Source organism: Silurus aristotelis, assembly GCF_946808225.1.
Source record: "Silurus aristotelis genome assembly, chromosome: 10".
In the NCBI taxonomy this organism is placed as follows: Eukaryota; Metazoa; Chordata; class Actinopteri; order Siluriformes; family Siluridae; genus Silurus; species Silurus aristotelis.
Genome location: NC_139583.1, coordinates 10,915,506 through 10,930,428, shown reverse-complemented (window position 1 = coordinate 10,930,428; position 14,923 = coordinate 10,915,506).

Sequence of the window (14,923 nt, the reverse complement as noted above, 5' to 3'; positions counted from 1 at the left end):
ACTACCTGTAAGAGAGCAAAAATCAGATTATTTTAGTTTCTAACAAGAAAATAGTATAAATTGTTACCAGTATCAATTATAATATTATTGTGTGTATCAAGTTTGATACAAGATTCAAGTTCAACACTACCAAACATTCATATCTTACTAAATAGCAGATTTTTAATTACCAATAATGTTATTAGTCTAAAATGTGTTTATTTATCCATACTCATGCTCTGCTAATAAACAGATTAAATGAAATTTTAAATGAAATTACAGAGTTATCTAGATGTGTTTCACAATGAATGATGGCAGTCAAAGCAAGAATACAAACAGTGCTCTGTGTTCCTTATATATGCTTTAGTAAGCACCAAAGAAATTCATGTAATTGTACTCTATATAACGATATGGTATTGATGCAACCCTGCTTAATTGTGTAAAAAAAAGCAATGGTAACTAATAAGTTATAATGTTGTAATCTATTCAATATTCAAGTGGTTAATGATAATTCCATTTTTTCATGTTCTAATAATAATGTTTAAAAATGAATGTTTAGTACTATTTTTCTAATAGCCAAGTCATAGCTCGCTCTATTACTTACTGCATGATAGCATTTTGGCTTGATAAAATATTTGGTTCAAAGGGAAATACTGTATACTCTTCATAATTATGCCAAGTAATCTACAGCCAGTCCTGTTTTTCCTCTGAAATTCATTCAATTTTCCTAATGATTTTCAAAATAAACGTTTATGATTTATAACCCAATTTAAGCTTCTCATGAGAATGACATTTAAATCAATTTGCTCTTTTTTTGTTTTTGGGTTCCACATTGTTCTCGATGACCTCTGTGTTTTTCATAACTGTCTGTAAAATCAATAGAAATGGATTGCCTTTGGATGATTACGTAAATGACTACTTTCTAACATATTTCGAGAAGTCATTTGTTTTAGCCCACAGCCCATTTATCATCATTTATTTTAAAAAGTCATCCCATTTACACAACGCTGAGTTACATCTTGTAATGCACAGAGGAGAAAAATGAATGGGATTCATACGTGTGCTAAATTTTTTGAATTATTTCTTTAAAAAAATATACACAAAATGCAAAGAAAGTTACTAATAAAAACCATGCAAGTGGAAACATAGCTGTCAGGGCTCCACCGGCTTCGCCTGGTCTCGGCGCCCCGCCCGTACTGAGCGCCTCTCCTGCGTACTAACTATCCACAACTGAACCTCATTCACGAGGCCTACTTAAGGACCTCGGCCTAACTATGGGGCGTTCTTCATTGCACGTTGTGCCTAGAGAACTCTCGTACTCTGTATTCATCGTGTGGACCGTGCCTCTCTTCACAACTCGGTATCCGTTTCAGAATTTGTGGGCCTCGCCGCCGTTCGGCGTACCATGGATTATCTCCTTCCCATTTCGATTCTCGAGCAAACTCTCAGCTGTCCTATGTTTTCTAAATAAACTCGCTTCATCTACTATGACTTCCTCCTCTGTTTCTCCACGCATGACAACAGCACAGTGTACACTGGATTGTACAGTGCTTGCCAAATGTTTGAAAACACATAGTCTTTCATCACCAAACACCTAGACACATTCATGTTCTCTTTGTTTATATGCAACAAACTTTGTAAAAGGCAAAATGAACAAAAGACTTGGACAGTGAATGACCGAAAGAAAGTTCTGTGCACAGATAAGTTCAAATTTGATATTTCTGGCTCCAACAGAAAAATGTGGTAGATGCAGAACAGAAGAGAAGATGTTAGCAGACTACTGCACACCCCTAGACAAACATTAAGGTGGAAGCTTAATGGCTTTTGTTGTTTTGGAGAAGATAAAGTTAGAGGCTTATTCTGTGTTATGTCCCAGTCTAGTGCTAGGGCACCCAGCCTGATTAAAGGAACGGGTTGGTGAATAAAAGGTGGATTTGGTATAAGTGGTGAAGAATAGAACCAACTATCGGGGTATCTTAAAAACAGGAGTTATATTGTAAGATGTATAGTACAGACTTCAGGGTAGACCAAGGCCAAAAAAAAAAAATCAGAAATCATTCTTATTACAAACACTAAATTACCTTCAAACAAATGCAACAGAAAGACAGAACACTTTCCTAACTTACTCACCAAAAACAGGGAAGAAACATATGAGATTATATTTACAACCTTTTAATACAGTGAGTATTTAAAATAAGGTAACAAAACTTCAGACGGGACAGGGCAAACTCGGAGTCAGAATTAGCGTAGGCCAATCACAGGTTATCACAAGACATGGAATAAAATATCAAATGAACTAAGCGAGTGTCAGCTAAGCAAGCACCTGGTTCCTGCTTCTGTCCGGACTTTATAGGTCAACTCCTGGTGACATCATCTACGGCAGGGGTCGGCAACCCGTGGCTCCGGAGCCGCGTGCTGCTCTTTCATCCCTCTTCTGCGGCTCCCTGTGGCTTTGGAAAATAAATAATGAGTATTTAATTAAAATGTATTTTATTTTAGTTCGTTAGTTTTTAAAATGTAATTCTAAATTTGAAGATTTTGGTGATCTTGTAAAATCTAAATAAAACGTGTTAAAGTTTTTTGTCGCTCTTCATATGCGTCACAACCGCTAATGTGCGACACCCACTGGCACGTGACTTCTTAAACTTTGGTTGATGGCACACAGAAGAGGACGGCATTTTTGGTTTGCTGCCGGTGGATAATTTATGTTCGCGTTCTTTTCATAAATACAAGAAGGACTCAAATAGACATTGAGTATTTTACTTGAAAGTAACCTTCAACCCAATGTCTTTTTTAAGGAGTTCAAAATTTTTTTGTTGCATGCAGAAATGTAATTTCATTCTCTCTGCAGTTCATTGATTTCATAAATGCAACACATTATGGTTTGATTATACATAGCATAAAGGCAAAAAAAAAGTTACATGTACATGTTACATGTAGTGTTATTTCAATTTAATTTGTCAAAAGGGTTTTGTGGCTCCCAGTGTTTTCTTTTCTGTGGGAAACAGGTCCAAATGGCTCTTTGTGTGGTGAAGGTTGCCGACCCCTGATCTACGGGGAAGTGAGTGCAGCTTTATTTAACTGGAGTGCAGTGAAGGCCTGGAATGAAGTCAAATAAACAACACACCGCATACAAATACAATACAACCCACAAAATACTTGGGTTGCACAAATAAACAACACACCGCATACAAATACAATACAACCCACAAAATACTTGGGTTGTAACATCTGGTTGAAAGAAATACTGAACCAACATAATTACTATTCTATACTTCAGCACTATGCAATTCTGTATGGACTGTAGATGATTGGAACTAACTTCAACATACAACACAACTTTGACTCAAAGCATATGTCTAACTTCTGGAAGCATTACAGTCAGAGCAAACAGTCAGCTGGAGTGTTATCTATCATGAAATATTATTATTTATCTGACCATTCACCTGACCTAAATCTTGTTGAACAGGTCTGGGATGGACTGTATTGCATATCCAAAAAAAAAAAGCATTTAACTAGCAAAGAACATTCCAGAAGAGGCATGGCAAAGTAAGTTCAGCTGAATGTTAGGAGAAACTAACTATCTACGTATATGCCAAGAGTGTGTAACACTGTTTCAATGCAAATAACTTTATCTTTATATTTATTTATATGTTTGGTCAAAGTAAATCTTCATACCATTTAATTGCCCAGTTTTTTTTGCATATAAACAAGAAAAATGCATGTGTTTTTCAAAAATTACTAAAAAACTAACTGTTGCCGAATTTTTGACAGGAACTCTATAGAAAGCTTGTAAAGACAGGGATGAGTTTAAGCAGTAGGTGTTACGCACGGACGAGGCGGAAAGCGGAGCTGTGCAAAACCAGGGTTTTAATGACAGAATGGAGTACAGTCAAATGAGCACTAACACAACCAGAACAGAAACCCGGAGCGAAGCGGCAAAAGCAAAAGGGCTGAAACGATAGTAGCGTGTCGATAGAGCAAGCAAACTGGCAGCAGAACGGGAAATCGTAGAGCTGACAGCTTGAGTCCATAAGGGCAATAACGGACGGTGTTGGTGGGAAGCGAAGCTGCTTATATGGGAGGGAGTCTGATAGAAGTCAGGTGCGCCGAGTTAGTAATCAGGCGAGAAGCTCCGTGTTGGCGGGGCATGTGCGGGCGGGAGTGCAGGGTGCTCCCTGACACCACCCCCTCCTCCAGGGGCGGCACCAGACGCCCGAGCCCTGCGACAAGGCCTACCCCTGCCCCGGGGTGCCGGGCGATGCGGGTGAGCCGCGTGGAACTCCACCAACAGCGCCGGGTCCAGGATGTCCTGCCGAGCCACCCATGAGCGTTCCTCCGGATCGTATCCCTCCCAGTCGACCAGGTACTCAAGGCGACCCCCGCGCCGTCGTGAGTCCAACACCTCGCGCACCGCGTAGACCCCTGGCTGGTCTAAGATCTCCGGCTGGACGGACGCGTCGGGGCCACCTAGAGAGGGAGAGAGAGACGGACGGTGAGGCTTCAGCAGAGACACATGGAATGTCGGGTGGATCCGGTACCTGGGCGGGAGCTCCAAACGGTAAGTCACCTCGTTGACCTGCCGGGCGATCTTGAACGGGCCCACAAAGCGGGGGCACAGCTTGCAGCAGGGGAGCCTGAGACGTAGGTCCCGGGTGGAAAGCCATACCTGGTCATCTGGCCGGAAACGGGGCGCCTCCAGCCGACGGCCGTCGGCGTGCCGTCGTGTGTTCCCGGTTGCTCTCCCGAAACCATGCGTCCACGGCGGGTACGTCACTGGGCTCGTCGGACCAAGGGAAGAGAGGTGGCTGGAAACCCAGCGTACACTGGAAGGGCGTAAGCCCCGTCGCGTCCTGGCGCAGCGAGTTTTGGGCGTACTCGGCCCATGGCAGAAAACGACACCAGCTCTCCTGGTCCTGGCTGCAATACGCCCGAAGATACTGGCTGAGCTCCTGAATCTTCCTTTCCGCCTGCCCGTTGGTCTGGGGATGGTAACCAGAGGAAAGGCTGACTGAGACCCCTAGGAGATGAAAGAAAGCCCTCCAGACCCGTGACGTAAATTGCGGTCCTCGGTCCGAGACGATCTCCTCTGGGAGGCCGAAGGTGCGAAAGACTTGGTGGAACAGGGCCTCGGCGGTCTCCAGGGCGGTCGGCAGGCCCTTCAGGGGGATGAAGCGACAGCCTTTTGAGAACCGGTCCACTACCACCAGGATACAAGTGTTCCCTTCGGAGCGGGGGAGATCGGTGACAAAGTCGACACCCAGGTGGGACCAAGGACGTTGCGGGACCAGGAGTGGCACCAACCTGCCCACGGGTAGGCGACGCGGTACCTTGGTCATGGCGCATGTGGGGCACCCTTGGACGAAGCGAGCGACCTCCCTCGTCATACCAGGCCACCAATACCGGGCTTGAACTAGCTGGAGGGTGTGTTTCTCGCCGGGGTGGCCTGCCCCTAATCCTTCGTGGACCGATTGGACTAACTCCCGTCGACATGCGGTCGGCACATACACCTTACCCTCGGGGCACCCCTCTGGGCTCGGTTCTTGGAGCGTGGCCGTGCGGATGTCCTCATCTAAGTCCCAGATGATCGGCCCCAGGATGAGATCGGGCGGAAGGATGGGGACCGGGTCCCCGGGCTCGTCGGACCCGAACAGGCGGGAGAGGGCGTCCGCCTTGCCGTTTTGGGCCCCTGCACGATAGGTGACCTGGAAGCGGAAGCGGGTGAAGAACAGGGCCCACCGAGCCTGCCTGGGGTTCAATCTTCGGGCCTCCCGCAGGTACTGGAGGTTCTTATGATCGGTGATGACAGTGAAAGGGTGCTCAGCGCCCTCCAACCAGTGCCTCCATTCCTCCAGGGCGAGTTTGATGGCCAGGAGCTCCCGGTTCCCGATGTCATAAATCTGTTCAGCCGGAGTGAGTTTGTGGGAGTAATACGCACACGGGTGGAGCGTTGGAGGGGAGCCCGTCCGTTGAGAGAGGGTCGCCCCTACCCCTGTCGAGGAAGCGTCCACCTCTACGACAAAGGGATGTGTGGGATCCGGGTGGCGAAGGACGGGGGCGTGGCAGAAGCGCTCGCGGAGCTCGTCGAAAGCCTTCTGAGCCTCACGGGTCCAGCCGAGGGCGCGTGCCTTACCTCGGAGGAGAGAGGTGAGGGGAGCGGTGATCTGGCTGTAACCCTGGATGAACCTACGGTAAAAGTTGGCAAAGCCCAGAAAGCGTTGGAGCTTTTTGATGGTGGTCGGAACGGGCCAGTCCCGCACTGCTTGGACCTTCCCTTCGTCCATCTGAATCCCCTGGGAGCTGATGATGTAACCAAGGAACCGGGTCTGAGGGCGATGGAACTCGCATTTGGAGAGATTCAAGTACAGATGTTGTGAACGGAGTGCTCCTAGGACTTGTTTCATGTGGTCCAGGTGTTCCTCCAGAGTCCGTGAGTATATGAGGATGTCATCGATGTAAACCATCACGAACCTCTGGAGGTATGGTCGGAGCACTTCGTTCATGAACCCCTGGAACACGGCCGGGGAGATGGAAAGGCCATACGGCATGACCCGGTACTCGTAGTGTCCCGAGGGCGTGATGAAGGCCGTCTTCCACTCGTCCCCCTTCCTGATGCGCACCAGATTGTAGGCGCTCCGTAGGTCGAGCTTGGAGAAGACCCGCGCCTCCCGTAGCTCCTCCAGGGCCGCCGGAACGAGCGGCAGGGGGTAAGGAAGGGGAACGATCTGGGAATTCAGCTGTCGGAAATCAATGCAGGGCCGGAGACCACCGTCCTTTTTCCCCACAAAGAAGAAGCTGGAGGCCGCCGGAGAAGTGGAAGGGGCGATGAACCCTTGACGGAGGGCCTGTGTGATGTATTCCTCCATCGCCTTGTGTTCAGGGGCTGACAGGGGGTAGATCCGGCCCTTGGGTAGCTTCGCCCCCGGAAGCAAGTCAATAGCACAGTCCCAAGGCCGGTGAGGAGGAAGACGGGTGGCGGCCTGTGCACTGAAAACGTCCTTGTAGGCCCGATACGCTTCAGGGAGCTCAACCTGGGTGTTAATGGTCGATGCTTCCACCTGGGTGGCACCCACGATGGCCCGCGGGATCCTGGAGGGAAGTCCGGAGGGGCAGTGCTGGAGGCAGTAAGGGCTCCACTCCAGGATGTCGCACGGGTCCCAGGAACACCTCGGCGCGTGTTGTTGAAGCCAGGGTCTTCCCAGGATCACGCTGACAGTGGAGTCCTCAAGCACCATGAACCTGATCTCCTCCTGGTGGAACAGTCCGACCTGTAGTGTGATCGCCGGGGCACAATACTTCACCCAGCCTTTCCCCAGCGGGCGCCCCTGGATGGTTTGCACGGCTAAGTCCTGGGAGCCCCTCTCTCGGCGGAGCTGTAGCCGGTTGAGGCAGTCCTGTGAGATGAAGTTCCCTGCGGAACCGGAGTCGACCAGCGCCCGAACCGATAAAGAGAGAGCAGGTGTTAACAGTGTCACCAAGAGCTTGGATAACGGAGAGATTTCAGTAGGAAACGGGACTGAACTCACCAAATGCCGTGTAGTACACCAACGGTCCTGCGGCTTCCCAGAGAGATTGGGCCCAGGCTAACGCCTTCCCGGAAAGCAAGGAGATGATGAACGCGATCTTGGCTCGAGCGGTGGGGAAACGCTGCGGCTGCATCTCTATGAAGAGATCCACTTGCATCAAAAACCCGCGGCATTCAGATGGTTCGCCGGAGAAAGTAGAGGGAAACGGCATTGGAACGTAGGCGGCCGCGGGTGCGGGGTTAGCGGCGGCGGCACTGTCCCGTACCGTGTCCGATGTGGCGCCGGCGTGTGCGTCCATCTCCAGGTGAGGGGCGGCTCTCTCTCCTTTGTTGTCGGTCCGTTATTCTGTTACGCACGGACGAGGCGGAAAGCGGAGCTGTGCAAAACCAGGGTTTTAATGACAGAATGGAGTACAGTCAAATGAGCACTAACACAACCAGAACAGAAACCCGGAGCGAAGCGGCAAAAGCAAAAGGGCTGAAACGATAGTAGCGTGTCGATAGAGCAAGCAAACTGGCAGCAGAACGGGAAATCGTAGAGCTGACAGCTTGAGTCCATAAGGGCAATAACGGACGGTGTTGGTGGGAAGCGAAGCTGCTTATGTGGGAGGGAGTCTGATAGAAGTCAGGTGCGCCGAGTTAGTAATCAGGCGAGAAGCTCCGTGTTGGCGGGGCATGTGCGGGCGGGAGTGCAGGGTGCTCCCTGACAGTAGGAAATGTATAAATTACATCTTATTTAATAGTTTTTTTCTAAAGAATTAATCTGTTTCAAACTGTTTCACATATTATGTCAGATTTAAAATGCTGACGAATAAGGTGATAATAAATATTATATATTACAATTATTTGCATGGTTCCAATACTGAATCAATGGAAATGCAAAAACATTTAATAAATAACAACATAAATAAATAAATACAAACAACTACACCTAAGTAATAGCAAAATATAAATCATACAGTCTTTCCATCTTTTGTGCTGAAAAATGCACCATTGTCATTGACAACTGCCTTTTCGTTTCTCACAAATTACCTCACACACTTTCTAAGCTCTACAGTAGCAATCTTGAAGCAGTGCATTGCATAGCTGCTCCAGTAAATGTCATTGTGATATTAAATAACCATTATTTGGTTTGGGTTATAGATCAAGGTTATCATTCTCTTGTTCACTTCTTCTGACCCAGAAGCCCCCCCCCCCCCCGCTATTCTTTTATTCGTTCTCAGAGGTGCCAATTAAATGAAAAAGAATGCTGTCTTCCCCAACCATTACTGAAATACATACATTTGTTTATTTTATTAAAAATGTGCTTGTTACTGTGCTTTCTTGCTGTTAGTGTAAACTTCCCCCTGTTGGCACAGTCTAAATACATGAATATATAATAAACATTTAATCAAAATTACTTTACACCCCTATAGTGTGCATCTACCTACAATGCCTTAAAATGGTAGAAAACCAAATCCAAGATGCTTCCTGATTTTCTTATAATATTGCAGTATTTTGCATGATTCTGCACTAAGACTGACACCTTGTAGTTCCTGAATCGTTAATAGTGGGGAACTGTGGCGAATTAGTCATAAGGCCCAGGTATAATTAGGTATAAGGCCCAGCTGGAGCCTCAGTTCCTTTTTTAATTTCTCAAACGCAGCTTGTGAGAAGAAATTATGGTGTAGGTTGGAAGACCTCTATATGGGCATGCAAAAATATAGCAACTCTCCCCAAACTCCTCCACAATCTAACATTCATAGCACAATTTTTTCTTGCTTATGTGTATTTGTCATGCAAACATGCAAATCAATGTATGTTTACAATAAAGAAAACAAACTGTAATACGTTAATGCAAACACACCAGTATTCAATGAAGCACTATTTTATACTACTGTGCCAGCAGTGAGCGAGTGGAGGGCGGAGCCGGACGGAATGAGGGGTAAAAGATACCTGCAGCTGATGCGACTAATCAGTGCGCTCTGTTTCAGTTCAGTGAAGCCAGTAAAAGCTTTAAAGGAGGCCATGCTAGCCCATGTAAACCATAACTTCATAGACTTTGTTTTGTTCACAGACGTCTTCTAGTTCACAGACGTCTCCTAGTTCAAGTAAAGAGAAAGTTTCATTCTAAGTGTTAGTCATGTTTGTATCTCACTGACTAAAAACAGCAAGTTGTGAGGATCCTTTTGTTAAAGAGGTCTGCCAATCAGCATAAGGAGAATATGTAATCTATGTATGGCAAAAAAAAGTCCAGTAAACACTGAAATATTTCTTTTTTTTTGCAAAATGCACCCACCCAAACTGCATACAAATATAGTAGAAATATGGTTTAATTTTTGAGCTCAGTACAGGAGCAAACAAAAAATCGATAAAAGTTTTACATTTGTAGATGGGAAGTGATTGTAAGATTAAAGAAATGTAAATATTTATAAAGATATGCATTTACACATGTGTAGTGGTGGACGAACTACACAAATCATGTACTTGAGTTAAAGTAGAGATGCACTAGACAAAATATTACCCCACTAAATGTATTCAAAGATCAGGAGTTTCTTCCATCATTTATTTCTCTCAAAATGTTTTGTTTGCTGAACTGACACGAAACTGTATGTTCGTGCTAAATAGATACCAACAAGCAACAATCAACGATTTAGCAAAATGTAGTTGAGTAAACAGTACATTTGACTTTGAAATTTAGTAAAATGAAAGTAAAGTTCAGTAAAGTGTAGATATAAGAAAAAGCTAACCTAAGATAAAAGTGCTATTAAAAAAAAATTATAAATAAATAATAAAAAATTTTTTTTGAATTGAATTAAATTAAGTCTTTTTCTTCTTCTTTCAGCTGCTCCCACGATGGATCATCTGTCTCCATACTACTCTGTCCTCTACATCTGCCTCTTTCGAACCAACTACCTGCATGTCTTCCCTCACCACATTTATAAACCTCCTCCTTGGCCTTTCTCTTTTTCTATTTCTTTTTCTCTTTCCTGAGCATTCTTTTTCCTATATACCCTATGTCCCTTCTCTGCACAGATACAAACCAGAAAAAGTTACTTAAGTACAGTAACAAATTCCATTTACTTTATTACTGTCCATGACTGCACATTTGCAGTTTTGTTATGATTCTATGTGTACAGCAGAGAGACCTACAATATCCCAGGGGTTTATTACATGTGAAGATGTAGCTGGCTGGCACCAAACTTTTATAAATTTAAAAAGCTTTTAGTGTGTATTATTATTGAAAAAGGTGGAATTTATCATAAATATAAAGCATCAAGATCTGATAAATACACATTAGTGCTCATACATGGCTTCTAATAACATATGAATACAGAGTAAATTTGATGCTACTGGAAGCTGAACATATTCATTCAGATCCTCATGAACAAGGATGTGGTTCAGTTATTTAATGTACACAAAATGCATACTACATATTACAGAGATTGTGAAAACACAGAGATGGTGAAATTATAGAAAATGATGGTGCTTTGCATCAGTGATAGTGAGTACTTGGTAATTAAGCATCATCAAAGACTTTTCAAGACTTTTTTCTATATCATAGCATAATAGAGTGATACTCGGCTGTCTGGTTGCATTGAACTCATTGCTGTTCTAAACCTTAATGGACCATTATGCCACTAAATTAGGCACATTTTTGTAGTTATTATGGCCATTTCTGCCTGTTTTTCAAGGTTTCAAAGACAAGTATTTTTATCTTTTACTATTCTAATCGTGCATGTGTGTGATGTGTGTGTGTGTGTGTGTGCATGTGCATGTAGGTGTGTTGATGTGTGTCTCTTAGATCTGGGTTGGAGGTAAATACTGTATCATAATCTTTACATCTTACTTGTTTTTATATCTATGGTATTTATGTCTTGGTATCTTGAAATTGTGGGTACCTTTAGTTATTTCCTGCGAGGAAGACCTGATTACTGAGGGTGAGGGTTCAGTAAAGGGTCATTATTAAAAGGTAAAACACGACTGTGAGACACACACAACACAACTCAAGTGTGAATAAATATCCATGTATTTACATTAAATAACCTCTTAGTAGAGCAAACAAAAACACATCATGCATCCTCTATACTGTAGCTGTAAAGTTATATCTTAGCTAGTTGTTTGATGTCTGTTAAAGAGCTGTGTGCAAACTATTTCAAAAAATATCAGGTGGAAGCACTCACACCCCAAAGTCAATATCAAATTATCAAAACAACTCACAGTGAATCAATGTGTCCAGGCACAATGAATTTGGCCTGATAGAGTAACCAAAACATTTGTAAAGCCATACCTACTAATCAGCTCTACCCTCCACACCTTTCATGCTGCAAAGTTGCTGTAGTTGTATTTTTTTTGGTTTGTTTTAATCTCTGTCTTTTGATTAGTGCCACTGACAACAATTAGAGTGCTATATAGAGTATTTGTTATAAAGCCAAATTTACAACTAAGCACCGAATGTATACCTTTAGCTCTAACAATAAGATTGAATTAATTAAAATTAATAAAGCAAAACAATATATAGGTTTCTACAAAGATTTCACTTGACCTGTGGTTGTATTTTACAAATAAATCAATATAAATAACATTTTGTGCAACATTGAAGAACCTATAGAGTAATACACAAATAAAAGCATACTGCTGATGTTACAGAGCACAGACAGGAGAAAAATTAACGATGTGATCTATCTGTTCTGGCTAGATAATAGTTTTTGTAAAAAAAAACATTTTGGTACAGGGATATAAAAATAAAGATTTTGCAAGAGTGTATGCTAATTTTGTTAGCAAGAAATCAAGTGTCTTGTAGTACAATTAGCACCTGTTATAGGATTATCATGCTTCAGAATGGTCTCTGATTGTTAAGAGTACAATAATAGGGTGCAGTAATAAAACAGAAAAGAAGGACACTAAATTCCTTTTTATTTAAAGTCTGTTTTTTAAATCCAAGGTTGTCATTTTAGAAAATAAGATTTTCAAAATATTTTGTAAAACTGCACAAATCAGTTTCGACATACAAAACTAGACACATTCCATGTTTTTTTTTATAGTGACTTTAATATAGGTTCACCGGTCACACTAACACTAACTAAAGCTCTTGTCCTATATTTGCATTATTTATGAAATTGTCATGCTGCCACATAAAAGGCTGATTGGATAACTGAATAAATAAACAGGTGTACACGTGTGGTCCTACTAAAGCGGACAACGCATGCATACTATTGAGCCATTCACAATTCTCTTATCAACATAGCTTAGCTAATTTGCTCTGAAATGTCCTTTATATGTGTTTACTAAGTTGTTATTGGCAAAAATATGTCCTTATATGTCCAACCTAATGCATCTAACTAGCTAAAATTAACTATGTCAAATTATGGCAAACATAATGCCTTTTAAGCCTTTATGTAACTGTTCGGGAAGTTTATTTATGAATTTTAAAGGGACGTAGTTAAAAAAGTACCAAAAGCTACAGTTCTATTAAAATGTGTTACATCTTCCTAAGAAAAACAAATGAGGACAATTAAATGCTTTCATCCAGTAATTAATTAGCAAACAACATAAACCTTTATTATATACATAAACTTCAAATCAACATGCATTGCCACACATATGCAAATTTGTCTCAGTCTTTTTGCTTCACTCCTGTTTCTACTTTATGATCATGAAGCATTCCAATGTAAGTGTAATAGCAGGTTCATGTTCAACTTTGTGATGCAGGCGTATCTTTTCCCTCACAGTATTCACTATTACGCTTGAGATGTGATGTGTTTCTTTTAATGTCAGCACGCCAACCAAACAACCTCATTTAAAATACAGAAACTGTTAACACAAAAACTTTGTGAGTCAATGTTTAAATAGAAACAAAGACAATTAGTCACGCTTTTCCAGTAGCTGTGTCTCCAAGGGCACCCAACTGGATGTGGAGTGAAGTTTTACTATCTTATCAAGGGAGCAGAAAAAGTAAATAGAAATCAATTTGGTATGCAGCTTAATTTAGAGGTAATACTTTCACTTGGAGATTTTTGGTGTAGAATGTTAGGGGCAATTGCTGTAAATAAAACTACACCTGGTACTGTCAAAGGGTTGCCCTTTGGCAGCTTTACGTTGCCCCTGTTTTGGCCTTGGTGACCAATTTTGAGATCGACACCATCCAAAACCCTGCATTATATTCTTAAACAGGAACGCTCACATGTCAACATGTAGTACTTTGTTTTACTTATGTGTGTACCTTTTGTTTTATTCCTGTTTCCATTGTATAGTAAAGCATCTTAAAGTAAGCTATCCAACCATCCATTTATTAAAATATTTATTAAATATTAAAAAATATATATAATCCAAATGCAATGTTTTTTGTGGGGTTTTTTTGCTTTAATTTGCAAAATTCGGTGACAAAAAAATTTTCACGTGTACATATTTACATTTCAACAGAAGCTTCATATTTACCCACACAATCATTATTTCCACTGACACAGTTGAATAAAAGCATGCTGTTATGAATGCAGGCAGGAGAAGGCAAATACAGGCTTGGGCTTTAAAGTAAAACAAGCAGACAAACCAAAAGAAGCAGGCAGAAATTTTAAAGCATGAACAGGACGAAGGTCAGGTGATCAACAAACAGGCACAAAACCAAATAATACATGATGGGGAGTTGCTGAAAAGCAAGCTCTCATGTTCACTATGACATGATGATGATGGTCATGTCATTACATACTGTATATCATTTATACACAGTTAGGAAGTCTACAAATGATGATTATCTCATTTCCTCTATGACAAAAGCAATCTTCCCACACTATGATTGTTTTTACTGACTCTGTGTCTGACTGAAAAGAAGGACTTACCATATTAATAAATCTTTAAGAAATTTACGAGATTGTATCAAAAAGTCCTAGTCTCTGACTCTGTTAACAAGAAAAGGTACTTTTATTTATCTATGTTTACACACTATCGCCTTCAAAATAGTCAAAGCAACACAGTGCTCCCAGTGTTTCTGCCACTTCTGGAATGTGTCATGAAAGTCTTCTTCTTAAAACTATCAAGCACCTTCTGCTATGCGTGCTGCTACTGCAGTGGTGTCAAAAGGGCGACCTTCGAGCTAGATCTTCATCTTCGGGCAGAGGTCGAAGTCAGCATGAGCCAAATCCGGCAAGTAGGGTGGGTGTGAGAAACTAACGTGTGAGGCGAGCTTGTGACAGGCCGTGGATGTGGCCAGAATAGCAGAAGTGGTACCACACCTGGTCCGAATAGCACCAGTTGAACTGGTCCTGATGTCTTTTAGCACACTGACTTATGAAGTTTGGTGCTCCCGGTGACGGTGCATGCAGCCTTGTGCTGCTATCTGTTGGCGTGTTGAAACCTTTTGACACCACCTCTGTATTAAACATCCCTGAGAATGACCTTTCACACATATCCTAGATCCGTGGGCTTAAATATTTGTAAGCAAAT